The following is a 21,271-nucleotide window of genomic DNA, read 5'->3' as shown; positions in this document are numbered from 1 at the left end:
CCCGAAAAGGCCCCACAAGCTCATCTTTGATGATACCAGCCCAAACCAGTACTCCACCTCCACCTTGCTGGCGTCTGAGTCGGACTGGAGCTCTCTGCCCTTTACCAATCCAGCCACGGGCCCATCCATCTGGCCCATCAAGACTCACTCTCATTTCATCAGTCCATAAAACCTTAGAAAAATCAGTCTTGAGATATTTCTTGGCCCAGTCTTGACGTTTCAGCTTGTGTGTCTTGTTCAGTGGTGGTCGTCTTTCAGCCTTTCTTACCTTGGCCATGTCTCTGAGTATTGCACACCTTGTGCTTTTGGGCACTCCAGTGATGTTGCAGCTCTGAAATATGGCCAAACTGGTGGCAAGTGGCATCTTGGCAGCTGCACGCTTGACTTTTCTCAGTTCATGGGCAGTTATTTTGCGCCTTGGTTTTTCCACACGCTTCTTGCGACCCTGTTGACTATTTTGAATGAAACGCTTGATTGTTCGATGATCATGCTTCAGAAGCTTTGCAATTTTGAGACTGCTGCATCCCTCTGCAAGATATCTCACTATTTTTGACTTTTCTGAGCCTGTCAAGTCCTTCTTTTGACCCATTTTGCCAAAGGAAAGGACGTTGCCTAATAATTATGCACACCTGATATAGGGTGTTGATGTCATTAGACCACACCCCTTCTCATTACAGAGATGCACATCACCTAATATGCTTAATTGGTAGTAGGCTTTCGAGCCTATACAGCTTGGAGTAAGACAACATGCATGAAGAGGATGATGTGGACAAAATACTCATTTGCCTAATAATTCTGCACTCCCTGTATATACCTGTTTTTAAATTACGTTGATAGGCCACGTAAAACCAGAGTTATGATTAAAAAATTATACACAATGTTTTTTCCTGAATACTATCGCTATGTCTACTGCAGGACGAAACTGTGAAAACAGCATTTTCTAAGGAAAGCACTTTAAACCACTCTCTGCTTGCAAGAAAAACACACAAAAAAACCCACCCGTTCCTATTGGTGGAAAGATTTACCATGCCAAACAATCAAAAAATGGTATGGCAACATGTGGCATTTCATTGAAGAGGGGGAAGTTTTTGGAGTAATGAGAGATGGAGATGTGAGAGATTTGTGACTTTTAGCTTGTTTGGAGTGTGTAGCTAGTGTGTTCTATAGTTAGTGTGTAGTGTAACCAATAGTTTTGTTTTGTTTTTTTGTATGTTAGAACAATGAGGCAGCTGCTGAATGTCGCACTTGCTGCCAAAAAGCCACCAAAGACAGACTGCAGTGATACACCATCTACAGGTATTAGGCTAGTGATGGCTCCTTTATCTCCTTTATCTTATAGTGAACAGAAATAATTTTTTGGAGTGAAACAAATAATTTGTGTGGCATCTTATTTGATGCAGAATGTCTGACTGTTCTGTAAATAGTTTGAAATGGTTATTTAAAAAATGCCTTGGCTGCATTTTTAGGTACATAGCTACAAATAACTTTGTGGTTTGCAAGACTTGTGCATAGGTTTTAAAAATTTACCATTTATATTTGCATTTCAGGTTATGAAAATGATTTGTTAATGTTTGTGTTTGTTACAGTGAAAAATATAACTTTTTTCTTTTTTCTACTCTGGATTTATGTTTTTTGTCTGATTTTTGATTTTGTCTTAATATAGTATGTTAAAATAAAAAATAAAGTCAATTCAAACATGTGAGGTTGTAAAGAATGATACCAAACAAGGCAAGGTAAATAGTTTTTTCAAGGCGAAATGTAGAGGTAAAACCAAAAGTAGTCAATAACGGCCAATTATACCTCAGTTACTAACTCCATCCATCCATTCGCTTATGCTTATCCTTTTCAGGGTCGCGGGGCGCGCTGGAGCCTATCCCAGCTGTCATAGGGCGAGAGGCGGGGTACACCCTGGAGAGGTCGCCAGTCTGTCGCACGGCTAACACACAGAGACAGACAACCATTCTCACTCACATTCACTCCCGCATTCACACCTATGGGCAATTTGGATTAATCAATTACCCTAACCCCACAAACTGCTGTGGTTAGCACTGTGGCCTCACAGCAAGAAGGTTCTGAGTTCAATTCCACCATCAGGCCGGGGTCTTTCTGTGTGGAGTTTGCATGTTCTCCCCGTGTTTGCGTGGGTTCCCTCCAGGTACTCCGGTTTCCTCCCACAGTCCCAAGACATGCAGTTACTAACTCAATTACTTTATTCAAGAAGTAACTAGTTACTATAACTAGTTATTTTTTCAAAGTAACTTGCCCAACACTACCCCTAGGTCACTTCAGGTATTAGTGACACCCCAATGCTCCGAATGTCTTGTAGGCTCTAATTAACGATGTATTAAGAGAATTAAAATTTTATATTTTTTTATCAATATTTTGCTTACCTGCATGACACATTTTTTTCAAGTTCCCTGAATAGCATGTCATCCATGTCTGCAGTATCCTGCAAGAGCTTCTGGAGAACAGGTTGGGTTTAAAGGCTGAAAAATGTGAATTACATTCTTCCTCTGTCACTTTCTCGGACTGGCAAAGACGGCAAGTGAAGACTGATCCAGTGAATGTGCGGGCTATGACCCAGTGGCCTACTCCCAGCCTAGTCGACAACTGCTGCAGTACATCCTTGGCTTCCTTAGTTTCTACTATAGGTTCATTTACAACTATAGCCAGGTAACTGCACCCTTTACACCACTCACTTCCAGTAGAGTCCCCTTTGTCTGGTCCGCAGAAGCACCAGTAGCCTTTACCAAGCTTAAGGAGCACCTGACACTAAACTACAATTTGAATTTAATTTATTTAAATTCAGTTTCTGATGGCACAAAGTTCTGCCCATAGTTAGTATCTTGCCCAAGGATATTTGGCATGCAGACTGGAGAAGCCAGAGCAGAGATAAGCCTGAGATAAGCTCAGGTTTATCTCTGTTCGAGGCTTCTGTAATATCACCCATCAATTTTGATTGGCGATGAGGCCTTGCTCAAGGGCACTGAACAGAATACACCCCGGTCAGTTAAAGAAATTCCTGTAAAGTCCTTGTCTTGCAAGCTTGCTCCTACATCAGATCTTATGAAATCAACTCTGTGATTAGCGCTTCAGCACTTAAGTTACCTGCCACTCTTTGCATCCATCCTAAATTCCACATTTCTCAAGTTAAACCAGTTCAATCTAGTCCATTGTGTAAGATTTCATATCTCAGCTAAAAAGATTTTGTGTTGAAGTCGTGCAGTGCTAAGCAAAAGAGAATGAAAAGGGTGAGATGAACCTCCAGTGTTCAGCTCCTTGAGGCTTAATTTGTCTGATAAAAACCTTCCACAGACTGTAACTGCTCACTGTTTGCATGATGGTGCATTTTTCAATATTTTCCATTTATTCACCTTGCGCAATTTGTTTAATGAAACATTTAGTAGTTTTTTTAAAACATCAATGGATGAAGAATTAAATGTTACCTATATAACTTTTGATGGACATGTGGAAATTAATACAGATATTTTTATTTTTTTATTATGTTCACATTATATATTCTAATAACTTGCAGTAACTCTATTATTATATACCTCATTTTGATCCACAAAAATCTCCATGAACCTATGTACACTTTTAAATGGTAAATGGCCTGTATTTATATAGGGCTTTACTAGTCCCTAAGGACCCCAAAGCGCTTTACATATCCAGTCATCCACCCATTCACACACACATTCACACACTTTTATTGCAGCATTGCTACTGAACGTTGTTATTTACGCCACAACTATTTACCCAAAACTCCTGATCGACTTTTTATCTGAAAAACAAATCATATCATATTCAGCATGTCTCTTTCAGTTTTTCATAATTTATTCTCTAGGTTGTTCTGAGTTCTTTCTCTTGGCAGCCATGGCCTATGACAGGTATGTGGCTATTTGTAAGCCTCTACAATATCCTCTACAATGTCATAAATTTAATTTGTAAAATTTTAACCTGTTAATAGCTGATAACATTTTTCTGGGTGCATGTTCGTTGTAAATATGCCATAGTTTAAATCTGTTTTACGATCATAGTACTTATTTTTTTACAATTATTTTTTTATATACTTACATAAACGCTAGAGTGGAAACTTCACTAAAAATTATATTCATGCTGGCAGGTACTATGTAAAATCTTCAAGAAAATTTTCTTCATCAGTTAATCATATATAGTGTTAATTGTTATATATAATTCAAAGTAAATGAGTAAAATGTTTGGAGTTTTCAGCTCTCCGTTCTCGTGAAAAAAAGGCTTTCCAGATTCATTTTAGACTTATAACCCTAAGTAGGCAAAATGAGGAAAAGCATTTTTCATGTGACTACAAATTGTACAAGTTAAAAATTTGGCATTTAAAACTCACACCCAATACTTCAGACAGTTAGGATCAACAGATAATTTAGATAAACTTGTATTATTTTTGACTGACAGTCAACAGAGGCCACAAGCATGTTTGAAATCAGAACCTTGATGCTATGACAGTGTTTACGGTACACCAGTACTACACTAGTAGAACAGGGGAATGTAAATGGTAAATGGTCTGTATTTGTATAGCGCTTTACTTGGTCCTAAGGACCACCCATTCACACACACATTCACACACTGGTGATGGCAAGCTACAGTGTAGCCACAGCCACCCTGGGGCGCACTGACAGAGGCGAGGCTGCCGGACACTGGCGCCACCGGGCCCTCTGACAACCACCAGTAGGCAACGGGTGAAGTGTCTTGCCCAAGGCCACAACGACCGAGACTGTCGGGGCTCGAACCGGCAACCTTCCGATTACAAGATGAACGGCCAACTCTTGAGCCACGATCGCCCAGAAAGGACATTAACTTGCAGTTTATACATTTGTTTTGCATGTGTGTTGTGAATGGAGACTAAATAGATTAGAGGTTTATACATTCTCATCTAAATGCTTCAAAAATTATATCTGCAGGCCAGAGACAGTACATCTGAATAACCATTTATCAAGCAGTAGGGTCTGATTTCCTTACCTACTTTTTAGCTTGATTTCTTTCTTGATTTTCTTGAGAAAATGTGTCACCACTGACTGAGATACACTACCAAGTGGCCATGATAGTGTATAGCAGTGGCATGTGATGACTTTTAAAGAAAGACCTGCAAAAACAACTTGAGTGTGTTATGGCTTGAGGATGAGTCTCTAGCAAAAGCTGCTGTCCTGACTCTTAAGAGTGTTTTTTTAGGTATTCAAGCCTTTCATTTTCTGAAGGTATTATCTGTGTGGTGGACCAAGTTCCCATCACTATTTTAAGAGATACCTATGACACAATGTGGTGCAGTGCCTTTTCTGACCAGATTTCCTATGGCTCAGATTTGTTGGTGTGGGGAATAAAATAGTGCCACTCATACCAATCATTTGTGTTTGGCTATATAGTGCAGCTCATTAAAGCTCTCCAACGCAACTATGATTACCTGTTTGTCTGCTGCCCAGAAAAAAATGCATATGACCCAGCCGTGTCATACATACTCAGTGATGGTATTTTACTGAAATACAAAGAAAAGATTTCCCTGAATCTGGAATGGAGTGTGATGTGGACACTCAGGTGGTGGTGCCAAAAGAGTACTGTCTTCAGGCTTTGCCTGTGATCACCATCTGCCTGGCTACTTAAGAATTAGGTAAACTTATGACAGAGTGCTCTGCTATTTTTAATTTACACAAGTCATGTCAGAGCTGGCTATTAAGCAGTGAGTGTCCAGTGCCTATTCATAGAGTGTGTTACACATTAAACAGACTCTCAGTTACATTATATTGTATTTGGAGTATTTTTTATTTATTCTGGTTATGTGATTAGTCATACAATGTCTGCTTTTTCAAGACATCGATGGATAATGAGTTAAATGTTACCTATATAACTTTTGATGGACATGTGGAAGTTAACAAATACGGATATGTTTATTTTTTTATTATGTTCAAAGTATATATTGTAATAATTTGCAGTAACTGTATAATTTTATACCTCATTTGTATTCATAAAAATCTCCACGAACCTATGTACATTTTCACTGCAGCTTTGCTACTGAACTGCGTTCTTTACACTACAACTATTTACCCAAAACTCCTGATTGACTTTTTATCTGAAAAACAAATCATATCATATTCAGCATGTCTCTTTCAGTTTTCCATAATTTATTCTCTGGGTTCTTCAGAGTTTGTTCTCTTGGCAGCCATCGCCTATGACAGATATATGGCTATATGCAAACCTCTACAATATCCAACCATCATGAGAAAAAGCACTGTGAGTATTTTCCTGGTCATAGCTTGGCTTGTACCTGTATTGCAGTCCAAGCAATAGGAATGGTTAAAAGTAAACTGTGTTCCTTTCATTTAAAATCAATATTTTGTAACAATGCAATTTACACTCTTCAGTGTGTAAGATCAAGGTTAGTTACTGTATTTGGTATAATTTGTTATTTTGATTTTGTGATACTTCCTCTTCTTTTTATAGTTTTCACATACACAAAAATATTTATAATATCTTAAAACAGTCGTAAAGAAATCAAGAAAAAAGCTGCAGAGACCTGTTTACCCCACATACTGGTTTTAGTGAGCTTTTCCTGTTTAGGTGTCTATGATGTAACCATATCTCGAGTGGAATCAGATTTCCCTAAAACTGCACGCTTTATAGTGTCATTACAGCTAGCTTTGTATCAACCTTTATTTAATCCATTAATATACGGGCTTAAAATGAAGGAAATTTCTAAACATCTAAAAAGGTTGTTTTGTCCAACAAAAATTATTTGATGCATCAATAAATTCCTCATTTCAGAAAATGTACTTATTAAATATTATAAACTCATGAAATTGATTTGGTTCACATATTTTACACCTTTTTTTGAATAAATTAATCAGTGAATTTAAAATGTTTTTACTGTTTATGATCGCTCAGGGTGCATGTCTATTGTAACATCAATATTGTAAGATTATTGTAACATAAATGTTATAGTTTAAATGTTATAGTTACAGTTAAAATACTGGTTTTTAGACTGCTGCACAGCACAAGAACTCAAGAGTAAAACATTTACAAATTCCAGCAACATGAATTAAACTAATGCTGACATGTACTATGTTCAGAGAGTTTTCTTCATCCGTTAATTTTATACAGAGTTAATTTTTACTTTTCTTTCAAAATAAATTTGCAAAATGTATAACGTTAACAGCTGTACTTCTGTGAAAACAAATATTTAATCTTCCCTCTCTGAGCTTTTATTTTTAGAAATTGTATACTGAGTAGGGACAAATGTTGTGTGGTCTATGACACAATTTACAAATAACAAAATAAACCGTTTTATTGTTAAACATACATAGCTTTGTGAAGAAATCAAACAAATCAAACAAGCCTGCCTGAGGCCTGTTTGAAACTAGAACCTTGATGCTGTGACAGTGATAACATTACACCAGTAGTACACTAGTAATGCAGGGGAGTGTAAAAGAAGAGGGCGACCTGATTGCATTTCATAAAAATATTCCTTTTTTTCTCAAATATGTGTACGAGAGGTGATGAAGACTAAATCGATGAATATGTAACTGTTCTTGAGGTCTGTTAGATCAGACCTTATTGTATGAATTCTTATCTGAATATCTTACAAACTAGAGAGATTACATTGGAATTATTGTTTTATGAAGCAATATGGTCTGAACTGTGAGAAAGTCTAAAGGTGGAGAAAAAGAAAACTCCCCTTTGTTCTGAAAAGGGGAGTTTGTAATGTATGCAGATTGTATAACATTACGCTGGAAACCCACAGTACTGTATAAGGGGTACACTGCTATCCATAGTGGTTAATACAAATGTTTGTTCTTTCTGTTTACAGATGACCACACACACCCATATACACACTCACACCCCCTTTACCTGCATGTGAATACTGTAATGCCTCCCTACCAACGCTGTACATCCTGTTGATGTCATCCGCCACCTCCTTATTAAAGTTATTTGAACTACATCACTGTGGAGTACCATTCCTTCTGACCGAGGACGACTCAATTGAAGTGTGATCGGCAATCAGTGCAAACATACATTACAGAAGGATTGCTGTTGAAACAGACTAGCTCATTCCAGAGGTGGAAAAAGCGCAACTTCAAACTGAGAGGACGAACTCTCTACTACGCCAAAGATGCCAAGGTAGGTTTACTGAGTGTTTCCACACATGGCGCACATGCTCTAGTGGCCACTGGGGATGAATTGCTAATTGCTTTTACTGTTACTGTATTCTAACGCCACAAATGACTGAGAAACACAGTCCGGCATTAAGGATGCAATGCGCTTATTTATTTTCTTAAGGAACTGCAGATAAGACAATAAATACCCATCTCATGTCTGTATGGTATATACATATCTTGAAATTGCACCTGATTAGCTTAGCTTAGCATAAACGCTAGATACAGGAAGCCTTTGCTCTGTCCTCAAACCTCATGTGTTTAACCTGTGAAAAAATCAAAAGGGAGAAAAGACATTTTGCTGTTTTACAGGGGATTATGCACCGTATTGCGTTTTGGCTTGGACCAGTCAGCCAGTCCTTTTACCTATAAAGACTTGCAGGTTAGCACTGCAAAGCACTTCATAGATGACTAACAAGCTGACAACAAGGCAGAGCAAAACCCCACCAAATAATAAAAATAAGCACTACTTCTTATAAATGAAAAACATAAAACATCCATCCATTCATCCATCTTCCGCTTGTCCGGGGGCGGGTCACGGGGGTAGCAACCCAAGCAGAGATCCCTCTCCCCAGCCACCTCCTTCAGCTTGTCCGGGGGAACACCAAGGTGTTCCCACGCCAGAAAGAGATATAATCTCTCCAGTGTGTCCTGGGTCTGCCCCACAGCCTCCTCTCGGTGAGACATGCCCGGAAATCCTTACCCAGGAGGCATCCTTGTCAGATGCCCGAACCACCTCAACTGTCCCCTTTAGATGTGGAGAAGCACCTTGTCTACTCTGAGCCCCTCCTGAATAGCCCAACTTCTCACCCTATCTCTAAGGGAGAGGCAAGCCACCCTTTGGAGGAATCCCATTTCCGCCGCTTGTGTCTGCGATCTCATTCTTTTGGTCACTACCCACAGCCCGTGACCATAAGTGAGGTAGAGACGTAGATCGACCGGTAAATTGAGAGCTTTGCTTTTACACTTAGCTCTCGCTTCACCACAGGGGCCGCATCGCTGCGGCAGCTGCACCAGTCTGTCTGTCAATCTCCTGTTCCCTTCTCCCGTCACTCGTGAACAAGACCCCAGGACACTTACACTCCTCCACTTGGGGCAGGAACTCGTCCCTGACCCGGAGTGGGCACTCCACCCTTTCCCGGCTGAGGACCATGGCCTCTGATTTGGAGGTGCTGATTCTCATTCCCACGGCTTCACACTCGGCTACAAACCGTTCCAAGGGGAGCTGGAGGCCATCACCCGATGAAGCCAACAGAACCACATCATCAGCAAAAAGCATAAATGCGATCCTGGGACCACCCAAGTGAAAGCCTTCCGCCACTTGGCTATGCCTAGAAATTCTGTCGATAAAAATTATGAACAGAATCGGTGACAAAGGGCAGCACTGGCGGAGCCCATCCCCCACCAGGATCGAGTCCGACTTATTGCTGGCTATGCGGCCCAAGCTCTTGCAACGGTTGTTTAATGGACTGAATGGCCGCCCGTAGCAATGGGCCAGATACCCCATGCTCCCGGAGCACCCCCCACCCCACTGGACCCTTGAGGGACACGGTTGAATGCTTTCTCCAAGACCACAAGACACATGTACTGTAGCCTGATTGAGCAAACACCCATACACCCCACAAGTATCCTTGAGAGGATAAAGAGCTGATCCAGTGTTCCACAACCAGACGAAAACCGCATTGTTCCTCCTGTATCCGAGGTTCAACTAATGGATGGCCTCTCCTCTCCAGTACCCTGGCATAGACTTTCCCAGGGAGGCTGAGGAGTGTGATTCCCCTGTAGTTGGAACACACCCTCCATTCCTCTTTCTTAAAGATGGGGACCACCACCCCGGTCTGCCAGTCCAGGGGTACTGGCCCTGATCTCCACGCATCATTGTAGAGACATGTCAACCAAGACAGCCCTACAACATCCAGAGCCTTCAGGAACTCGGGGCGGACCTCGTCCACCCCAGGGGCTCTATCACCAAGGAGTTGCTGAACTGCCTCAGTGACCTCGCCCCCAGAGATTGGCGGGTCATCCCCTTCGTCCCTAGACTCTGCCTCCGCCACAGAAGACGTGCCAGTGGGATTGAGGAGGTCCTCGAAGTATTCTTTCCACCGCCCGACAATTTTCTCAGTCGAAGTCAGCAGCACTTCCCCCGCACTATACACAGTGCAGGTAGAACACAGCTTTCCCCTCCTGAGCCGCCTGACGGTTTGCCAGAATCTCTTCGAGGCAGTTCAAAAGATTTTTTCCATGGCCTCTCCGAACTCCTCACACACCCAAGTTTTTGCTTCAGCCACCACCCGCGCCACATTCCGCATTGGCCTGTCGGTACCTATCAGCTGCCTCCGGAGTCCCACAGGCTAAACAAGCCCAGTAGGACTCCTTCTTCAGCTTGTTGGCTCCCCTCACCTCTGGTGTCCACCATTTGGTTCAGGGATTACCACCACAAAAGGCACCAACTAGCTTGCGGCCGCAGCTCACTGCAGCGGCTTCGGCAATGGAGGTGCTGAACATGGTCCATTCGGACTCAATGTTCCCAGTCTCCCTCGGAATGCTGTTGAAGCTCTGCCGGAGGTGTGATTTTGTTAAAAGATTTTCTACATTATACATTATAGCCAAATCTTTATAATACAATATAATCAAGTGTGCCTTATATTTTGTGTGTTCATATATTTTCACATGATCAAGCTTAGTGTTAAAGAGAGCATAATGCATTCTTTACCTCAGTGTGTGATGTCAGATAAGCATGATATACTTCTGCATTGTTATTTTCAGTGTATGTGTGCAGGTCAGATAAGCTGAGATAATGCCTGACCTCTCCCCTTTCAGTTAGAAGAGGAAGTACTATGTAACTTACTTTCACTATAAATAAAGCAAGCAAGCCTGCGCTCTTGGTGTGTGTCTTCTCAGAGGCATCCACCCGTGCGCACGTTTTCTAATTACTCTCTGAGTCGGTCTGCAGTTGTCTCATTTCTCCTATCTGTGTTTGAACAAATGTCAACCCCTGACATTTAATTGGTCCTTCGTAGCCGGATAACTGACTGTTATTTTTAACGTCTAGTTTTCCACAGACGGCCTTCATCGGATCCTGACGTCGTGACGCCTGCGCTGGAAAAAAGCTGTGCACAGTAAACAAGGAAAAGCCGGGAGCGTGAAATTCGATCTCCGGTCAGCGTCTTATACAGGCCTTCACGGCTCCAGGACCCGATGAGCGCCGGATTCAAAAACGCAGCGCCACAGTAAGGTGAATATGAAACACTGCTGCATTCCATCAAGCGCTAAAATACGTTGATATTGAGATTTTCCTTTAAAATAGTGTGTAAACCTGGTTAGCGCCGACAGATCTCAGTCCAGAAGGGACTTAGAGACAAACAGGCAAGAGCGAAATTCTAGAAATCGCTGTTAAAAGTTCCGGTTGCTCTGGGAAGCAGCTGTAACGGAACAAGTTCCGGTCGCTCTAGGAGTGGCTGCAACGGAACAGGTTGAAGGTTTAACATAAAAATACAGAAAATCTCAATAAAAATTATAAAAACGCGCTTTGTTTGTGTTAAAAAGAGGAGTGAGTTGTCATTTACGGCCCAGTACGCGGTCGAACCGCTCCTATATATTGTTTTCCTGTGTACACTCACGTATTGGTTAAAGTGGGAATTCGGTTGTGCTTCATCACGTAAAATCAATAACCGCTCTCTCAAATAGTGGGAGAGTAGAAGGCTGTTATTGATTACCCCCCCACTTTTTCATGCCAAAGACGGTGTCACAGTTCTGACGTAATTAGTTCAAAATAGTTCAAAATGGGTAATTCTAAAACTAAAGTAAAATTAACAGCAGATGAAGAATGGCTAGAAAAAAACTGTCAAAATGCAGGAAGAGTCAGTGCAAAAAGGTGGAGAAATCCACATAAAATATATTGTCCAGCCTGGCAAGGCAAATGCAACCCACAGCCAATAACTGCTTTAAAATCTGCTTTGCAAAAAGAACTATATGAGGAAAAAAGTCAAAAGAGAAAAACAAAACGTGTAGCAGAATGGCAGCTTTTCAAAGCATGGGAGGCAGAAAATGATAAGCGCAGTGCTAAACGCGCCCAAAAACAAGAAAATAAAGATAAACAGAAAGCTGCAGGAGAGGAAAAAAAATCCACCCCCCTATGCACCTTTATCTCAGCCCACACAAACCACAGCAGCAACAGCTGCACCAATTCCTACGTCACCACTTCCTGTAATCTCTCCTCACAACCCTTTTCATCAAGATCCCTATGCAGAGGCAAAACATCACCTCAATCTTATGACTAAACGCAACCACTACAAAAAAGGGGGAACCGTGGGACAGTTTCCAATGGTTGCCTTATCAAATCCTAGATTTGGGCAAGCCAGTGGTCCCGCAGATGACCAAGGAGACATACCAATAGATGATGACCCTCTGATATATGCATTCCGACCCTGGTCCCATAAGGACAGAGAGAATGTGCTAAAAGATGTGCCACCCCTTAATGAAGGTTTCCAGCCATGGCGAGACGCAGTAGAGTTGATTCGACGTGGCTGGGGGTTGAACGGTCATGAGATGCTACAGGTTCTTCAAGATTTATTAGGTTTACGTTTTCCTAGAGCCAGAGGCGCTTTCACAGGAAATGACCAGAATGGCGACGTGCTAGGACCAGACACTCATCAGTTAGGACAAGAACTAACTGCCTTGTACGGCAGAGTAGAAGTTAATTTAGCCCCAAGGCCAGATTATGGAAAAATAGGAGAGTGCAAACAAAAAGACGGAGAAACAGCATCAGACTACTTGGATCGCTTACGCCCAGTTTTCAGACAAAACTCAGGGCTGAATCATGATCCCGATCCACAGTCTGCTTTTCAACAACAATTAAAAAATGCTTTTCTGAATGGCCTGCTGCCCAAAATAAGAGCACAAGTAGACAAACAATGGGTAACCCAAAACACAGGCACTTTGCCTGACGCTCTGCAGCACGCGGAACATGCAGTAAAAATACAAAGAAAGAAAGAAAAAACAGAAGGTGTTTTCATGATTGACCCAGAGACAGGCTTTATAGCTTTCTCAGGACAGCAAAAACACACAACAGGCTATAAGCCGCGTAAGGGAAAGCAAAAAGTAGGACAAAGAAGAGACAAAAGAGATATGAAGTGTTATAACTGTGGTAAAAACGGGCACTTTGCTCGAGACTGTAGAAGTGTGAGCCAAGAACAGGAAAGTGATGATGACAGGCGCAGACGCCGTGATGAATGACTAGCACGAGAGGAAGGAAAAGAAACAGGTGAAGAGGAAGTTTACAATATCGAACAACTGCTGCTAGGATCAGAAGCAAAGCCAACAGTTATAGTACACGTGAATGGTGTCCCAATAAAATTCCTTTGTGACACAGGAGCGTGTAAATCTGTTCTAACAGTAGAAGTCCCAAATGTAACTTTTTCAAAAGACACTCTAATTGTGAAATCAGCCTCGGGACATGTGACAAAACAGCATTTAACCGTTCCCCTTTTTATGTCACATAGAGAAAGCGGCCGTGGCTGCAAAAATCAGTGCATTTATGACCCATCTTGTCCACTGAATCTGTTAGGAAGAGATGCTTTAACAAAATTAAAAATAGGAGTTATTCCTGAAGTAGGTGGCATGCAAGCCAGACTCCTACTCTCTGACAGTCAGAGCCAAACTGAAGACATTTTCGTCTGTGAAGGAAATGTATGGAGGAAACTAAAAAACCATGGCCTGAGTGCCTAGGTTTAGTTAAACTGTGGATGAGAATAACTCAAGGAGCAGGTGGTCTGACACCATTTGAAATTATACATGGCAGACCATTCCCTCTCCCAATAACTAGTGAGCCAATTAATAAATCTATTGCCGAAACAACAATGGCAGAATGGATGACAAAACTGTTTGAGAATAAAGAAGTGATTTTGAGCAATCAGCTGCCGTGTGATCCATCTCCAGTCTCTTGCAGGTTGAACCCCGGTGATTGGATTCTGATTAAAGTCCTCCAGCGGAAAAACTGGAGTGCTCCGCGGTGGGAAGGTCCATTCCAAGTATTGCTGACCACACCGACAGCTTGTAAAATAGCTGAAAGACCTTCGTGGATTCATCAAAGTCACGTGAAGAAAGTGTTTGCACCACAAACAGTCGGTTCCCCCGACTCTTTGGTGTCCCCTGGTGGAGAGAAAGGGCTGATTGGGTATACCCCGCCTTTTATCTTCTCGCCAGTGGTCTACTCACCTAGAGCCCGGGTGTGCCTGGTCGCCCTGAAGAACAAACACATAATAAAGAGTGACCCATCCCACCAAAGAGAAGAACCAATAACAACACCAGGGACGCCTGACAACTAACAAGATGGAGCTAGTGGAAGAAGAGCAACCAGCCCCAGCCCCAAAGCTGGTGTGCTTAAGTGCTTGTAACTTTCAACGGAAACGATTCATATGTCGCCTGATCTGTTTGACGGCTATCATCTTAGTGATGACGTTCTTCTGGCTGACACCTGGAAGAGCCCTCAGGACACAAACAACTATTTTCCGTCTCAAGAGGTGGACCCATGACAATTCCCATCTGACTGAAATGACTCAAGACCACATTCACCCATGGATGAATAATGCCTGGTACCGATACCTATACAACACCATAGAAGAAAAAGACTGTTATGTCTGTTCTCATATGCCAAGTACTTCAGTCTACCCCACCATATATGGTCGTGTGATGAACAGTCGCTGGCAAAGTGAATGTGCAGCAAGTTTCGCCAGCATTGGAAAACAACATTTTGCAATCAGAATTGGAGCCATCCCAGGGGAAAAAGGCCTGAAGAATGGAACCTGTGACGACAAATTCTGGGTAGATATGACAGTAAAAAACAGAAATGCTTCTGTCCCTTTCCCTGTCTTTTTGGCCCCTACAGGAAAGCAGCATCCTCTGTGCTTCTACCAAGCAACAGAGCTAGGACGCCACCCCCTGGGCCACACCAGCAACTGCAACAAAACCTATGGAACAGTACCATATGGGACAGTCAAATTACATCGACAGGTAAATGGTACTTATTGGGTACAAGGTATGGCATGGCTGTGCGGACAGCGTGCATACTTTATGCTGCCACCCAACTGGTCAGGATGCTGTGCACCCATCTTCATTTCAGATCACACTTTTAAGATAACAGTGCACAACAAGACCAGAGTTAAGCGCAATACAGAGCTAAAGCCTCGAGATCCAATTTACGGATCCGATGTTCCGGAAAACTTCAAGCTCTGGACCACCGGCGAGAAGGTGGCCCACGCTTTGTTTCCCTGGACCGGAGTAGGAAAGCACGCACTACAAATAGAGACTTTAGACTATCGTTTTGGACTGTTTTTGAATGCTTCCACCCGCATTGACAAATCACAGAATGAAGAAATTGATGCAATCCGCATCACTGTCATGCAACATCGAGTAGCTTTGGACATTATTCTTGCAGAGAAAGGAGGTCTCTGCATATTGTTTAACATGACATGTTGTACCTACATACCTGACAACATACACTCACTAAACATGACAAATGCTTTGGATGTTCTGAAACAACTGAGAGACGCTCAGCAACAGGACTACGTAGCCGATGGGCAAGGCTGGTGGGACTGGTTGCTGAACGGCTCCTGGAAATCTTTGTTGATTAAAGGCCTGATGGCCCTCTTCAGTATGATGATACTATTTTGCATTTTCGCTGCTTGCATTATCCCTTGTCTGAGAAGCATGGTGATGAGTATGTTTAACCGTACTTTAGGAAATTATGTCCTGATCCAGAGAAATGTTGAGGATCCCTTTCGCCAATATGATATGCTAAACATGGAGGACAGAGTGGAGAATCTCTACTCTACTTTTAATGAAGCTGTTGTCTAAGTATTTCACTGAATGTTGTTTAAATACTTCACTGAATGACATGCAAGTTGAAAATGTGATTTAACAAGTGACTATGCATTGATGTAAATCTGTGAAATATATTAACAACAGGAGGGAAATGTTAAAAGATTTTCTACATTATACATTATAGCCAAATCTTTATAATACAATATAATCAAGTGTGCCTCATATTTTGTGTGTTCATATATTTTCACATGATCAAGCTTAGTGTTAAAGAGAGCATAATGCATTCTTTACCTCAGTGTGTGATGTCAGATAAGCATGATATACTTCTGCATTGTTATTTTCAGTGTATGTGTGCAGGTCAGATAAGCTGAGATAATGCCTGACCTCTCCCCTTTCAGTTAGAAGAGGAAGTACTATGTAACTTACTTTCACTATAAATAAAGCAAGCAAGCCTGCGCTCTTGGTGTGTGTCTTCTCAGAGGCATCCACCCGTGCGCACGTTTTCTAATTACTCTCTGAGTCGGTCTGCAGTTGTCTCATTTCTCCTATCTGTGTTTGAACAAATGTCAACCCCTGACAGATTTGAAGATATTCCGGACCGGGGCCTCTGCTAGGCATTCCTAGCACACCCTCACTGTACGTTTAGGCGCCTCCCACGCCACCTGATCCAACTCACCACCAGGTGGTGATCAGTTGACAGCTCAGTCCCTATCTTTACCCGAGTGTCTAAAACAAATGGCTTCAGGGTTTACAAAATCGATCATCGACCCGTGGCCTAGAGTGTCCTGGTGCCACGTGCACTTATGGACACTCTTGTGTTTGAACATGGTGTTTGTTATGGCCAAACTGTGGTTTGCACAGAAGTCCAATAACAAAACACCACTGGGGTTCAGATCCGGGAGGCCGTTCCTCCCATTCACGCCCCTCCAGGTCTTGCTGTCATTGCCCACGTGAGCACTGAAGTCTCCCAGTAGGACAACAGAGTCCCCAGGATGAGCACCCTCCAGTACCCCACCCAGGGACTCCAAGAAGGCTGGGTACTCTGAATTGCCGCTCGGCACATAAGCGCAGACAACGGTCAGAACCCGTTCTCTGACCCGAAGGCGAAGGGAACAAACCCTCTCGTCCACTGGGAGAAACCCCAACATACCAGCATCAAGCTGAGGGGATACCAAGATACCCACCCCAGTCTGCCGCCTCTCACCGGGGGCAACTCCAGACTGAGACAGAGTCCAGCCCCTCTCCAGGAGGCTGGTTCCAGAGCCCAAGCCATGCTTTGACGTGAGCCCGACTATATCTAACTGGTACCTCTCAACCTCACCCACTAACTCAGGCTCCTTCCTCACCAGAGAGGTGACATTCCATGTCCCAATTGCCAGTCTTGGTAGCCGGGGATCGGTCCACCAGGTCCTCCGCTACTGGCCACCGCCCGACTCATATTGAACCCGACCCCTACGGTGCCTCCTGCGGATGGTCGGCCTGCAGGAAGATGGGCCCGTGTCCCTTTTTTGGGCTGTGCCCGGCCGGGCATCGTGGACTAAGGCCCAGCCACCAGATGCTCGCCCTCGGGCACCCTCACCAGGCCTGGCTCCAGGGTGGGGCCCCGGTAACCCTTTCCTGGGCAGGGTGAACTGTTCCCTTGATGGTCTTGTTATAGGGGTTTTCTAAATTGCTCTATGTCTGGTCCCTCACCCAGGACCAATTTGCCATGGGAGACCGTACCAGGGGACAAAAGCCTCCAGACAACATAGCCCCTGGGATCTCTGGGACACACAAACACCTCCACCACGACAAGGTGGTGATTTTTTTACTAGTTTTGATTTTGCCTACAGTCAGTATCACTACTGGTAGCATTAGACAATACCTGGAAACTAGTTGCACATGTAGTTCAATATCTCCAGCAGGACTGGTATCTGCTCCATTGTACTAGAAGGAACAGGATTATGGAATTATTTTTCTATTATAAGTCACACACTAGAAAAAACTTAATCCAAGCAAATAATTTAATTTTACAGGAGTAATTAAATTCCTTGTGGGTAAATGCTGTAAATTCAATAACCTGTGTGTGTAGAATTTAGCAGAGATAAAAGCTTTTGTTAATAGTGTGAACATATCAATCCGGGACCATCCAGTCTGGTAGTGCGTACTGTCCAGTTCGCAGACCATATTTCTCTGCTATTAGTTCTTCTTAACTGGCTCCCAGTCAAATCCAGAATTTAATTTAAAATAATTTCCTTCACATACAAACTCTGAGCACTTCCCTTTCAGACTGCAGGCTTACATGTGGTTCCTGGAGTCTTTAAAAGTAGAATAGGAGGCCAAGTCTTCAGTTCTATGGCCCATCTTGTATGGATCCAGCTTCCAGTTTGGATTTGTGAAAGACACACTCTTTACATTTAATATTAGAATAATATCATGCATAAGAAGCTTTAAAATAGACCTCATGGGTTAACAGCTGAGTTACACTGGAGACATTGTAACTGTATCATAAGTACTGCTTTAACCTCAATAACTTCAGGGTGACAATGGATACATTGCAGCTGTGGGGTTGTCACAGGAAATCATGTTTCACTAAATAAATTAATCTTCTCTGTTGTCTTGTTCTTTTTTTGTCCTGTTTGTCTCCTCAATATTCAACATTGTAGTTATATCATGTTTTATAACTTGTCAGTAAAATGACCAAAGTGAGATTTTTAAGCACATCTCTATGCACTGCACATAAATTGGTTTGTTTTAGCCCTATTTATGGTGTTCCTAAAAACTACATTCAGACAGTGCAGTTAAATATTTTAACAGGTTTTTTTTAAGACTTGGAGCCAGCTGAATTTAGCTGTTGAACACTGGGGCGACCCTTCCGTGAATTGGCTACAGACGTTATCTTGGTGGAGGGGTTTATGTGTCCCAGGGATCCCAGGGGCTATGTTGTTGGGGGGCTTTTGGCCCCTGGTAGGGTCTCCCATGGCAAAATCGGTCCTGGATGAGGGACCAGACAACTAGCAATTCAAAGGACCCCTATGAGTAGAAAATTAAGGCAACAGTTCACCCTGCCCGGGACAGGGTTACCAGGGCCCTGCTCTGGAGCCATGTCTGGCCCATGCCTGAGGGCAAGCATCTCGTGGCTGGGCCTTAGTCCATGGGGACCGGCCGGGCACAGCCCAAAAAAGGGACATGGGCCCATCCTTCTGTAGGCCCACCACTGGAAGGAGGCACTGTAGGGATTGTGTGCAATGTCTGCCTGATGGCAGCCAGGAGCAGAGGCCCTTGCGGACCGATTCCCGGCTACCTAGACTAGCAATTGGGACATGGACTGACACCTCTCTGGTGGGGAAAGAGCCTGACTTAGTGCATGAGTTTGAGAGGTACTGGCTAGATATAGTGTGGGTCACCTCAACGCATGGCTTGTGCTCTGGAACCAGTCCCCTGAAGAGGACCTGGACTCTGTCACAGGCTGCAGTTGCCATGGGTGAAAGGCGGCAGGCTGGGGTCGGTATCCTTGTTTCCCTTTGGCTTGCTGCCTCAAAGTTGGGGTTTCATTCTGTCTTCTCGCTTCCCGATTTTTCTGTTTTATGTCACAATTAAACCTGGGTTTTCAGTTGCGGAACATACGCACTGTCCTGGGAGGGGCATCTATGGACATGCACCAGCTATTGTAGTCACTCACAGTCTCTGTGTATTCATAGTTTTTGCCTGTGGGGCCTCTTTGAAAGTGTTCCAGTCTGTGGCCTCTAAGCGTCCCTGCAGGCTAGCTTTCGCCCTTTCAGTTCAGGTAGGGCTTTGTCTTTAGCCTTTTGTTGTAAACCGGTTTGACCCGGATTACTGTGATCAGACTTTCCAAAGTGGGATTTTGGTTCAGCTGAAAAGGGATTTCTGATGTTGCTGTAGCAGTCATCCAATGTTTTATTTCCCCTGATGGGGAAAGTCATAAACTGATGGAATTTAGGCTTGTTTTTCCAGAGATTTTAATGGTTGCGTAACAGACGCAAATGGTGCAAAAAAAAGGTGCTCTTTACTCTACAGCTGTTTACCCTAAATATCTCATTGACTTTTTATCTGAAAAACAGGTCATATCCTATTCGGCATGTCTTTTTCAGTATTTTCTGTTTTACAGTCTAGCTTGCTCAGAGTTTTTTCTCTTGGCAGCCATGGCCTATGACAGATATGTGGCTATATGCAAATCTCTTCAATATCCAACCATCATGAGAAAAGACTGTGAGTACTTTCCTGTTCATAGCTTTGCTTGTGCCTGCTTTATATATAGCTATATATAGCTGTCCTATATAGCTTTGTATCATCCTTTGTTCAATCCATTTGTGTATGGGCTTAAAATGAAGGAAATTTTTAAACACCTGAAAAGGTTGTTTTCTCCACCCCCCGCCAAAAAAAAGAAAACATTTGATGCATTAATTCTGAATTGTTAAGATTCTTAAGCTATTTTAATTATTTTAAATAGTTTTGTTAAATATTAAAGTCTTGAAATTGATTTATTCTCCGTTTCTTGCATCATTGTTATAAATTTAATCGGCAGAATTTAAACCTGTTTTTACCTGTTTTTTGATCACGATTTCTCTGGTACATGTTTATTGTAACATAAATATGTTATGCTTTATATTTTGAATTACAAGAACTCAAGAGTAAAAAATCTACTAACTCCAGTAGTATAAATTAAAGTGACAGGTATTATGCTAAACCTCCAAGAGAATTTTCTTTATCAGTTAACTGTATACAGCAATATTCTTACTGTAACTCAAACTAAATAAGCATTGTGTGGAGTTTCAAGATGTTTTTGTGGAGGAAATATACTACCACTAAATAAGAACTGTTTTATGTTTATTTATGTTTTATTTACAAATAACAAAAGTTATTTCTTCATGATACTTTCAGTGTTTTTACCTGCTATTTAGTAATCAATAGTTTCAGCATCCGTAGAGCACAAACATTTTGTTGCAGGTTAATTTTGATTTAAGATTCCTTAAGAGTTAAGAGCATTAGCCATAGAGGCCCATGTGAATAAGCCAAACTAAGTTTGGCATTTCACTCCCACCTCTTCATCTTCAGCCAATTAAGAATTAACCTTTAACTTAGCCTAACTTGTACTGTATTTTGGACTTACAGGCCACACAGGCCTTATGTAGGTTTGAAACCAAAATCTTGATGCTTTGACAGTGTTAACAATGCACTAGAAGTACACTAGTAGAATAAGGGGAATGCAGAAATTAAAGAGTAATCTCCCTTAGTAAGGCCAAGGCCTCCAGTAGTAAGGCCAAAATGATTTC

At 42.4% G+C, this 21,271-nt stretch overlaps 1 pseudogene; it reads left to right on the top strand.

Annotated features, from left to right (window-relative positions):
* Nucleotides 1–4,835: 4,835 nt before the first annotated feature.
* Nucleotides 4,836–6,764, top strand: LOC120735366 (annotated as a pseudogene).
* The last annotated feature ends 14,507 nt before the right edge of the window (nucleotides 6,765–21,271 follow it).

The sequence above is a fragment of the Simochromis diagramma genome, unplaced genomic scaffold, assembly GCF_900408965.1.
Source record: "Simochromis diagramma unplaced genomic scaffold, fSimDia1.1 OVJJ01000091.1, whole genome shotgun sequence".
Lineage (NCBI taxonomy): Eukaryota > Metazoa > Chordata > Actinopteri > Cichliformes > Cichlidae > Simochromis > Simochromis diagramma.
This window is presented reverse-complemented; position numbering and strand designations above follow the sequence as displayed.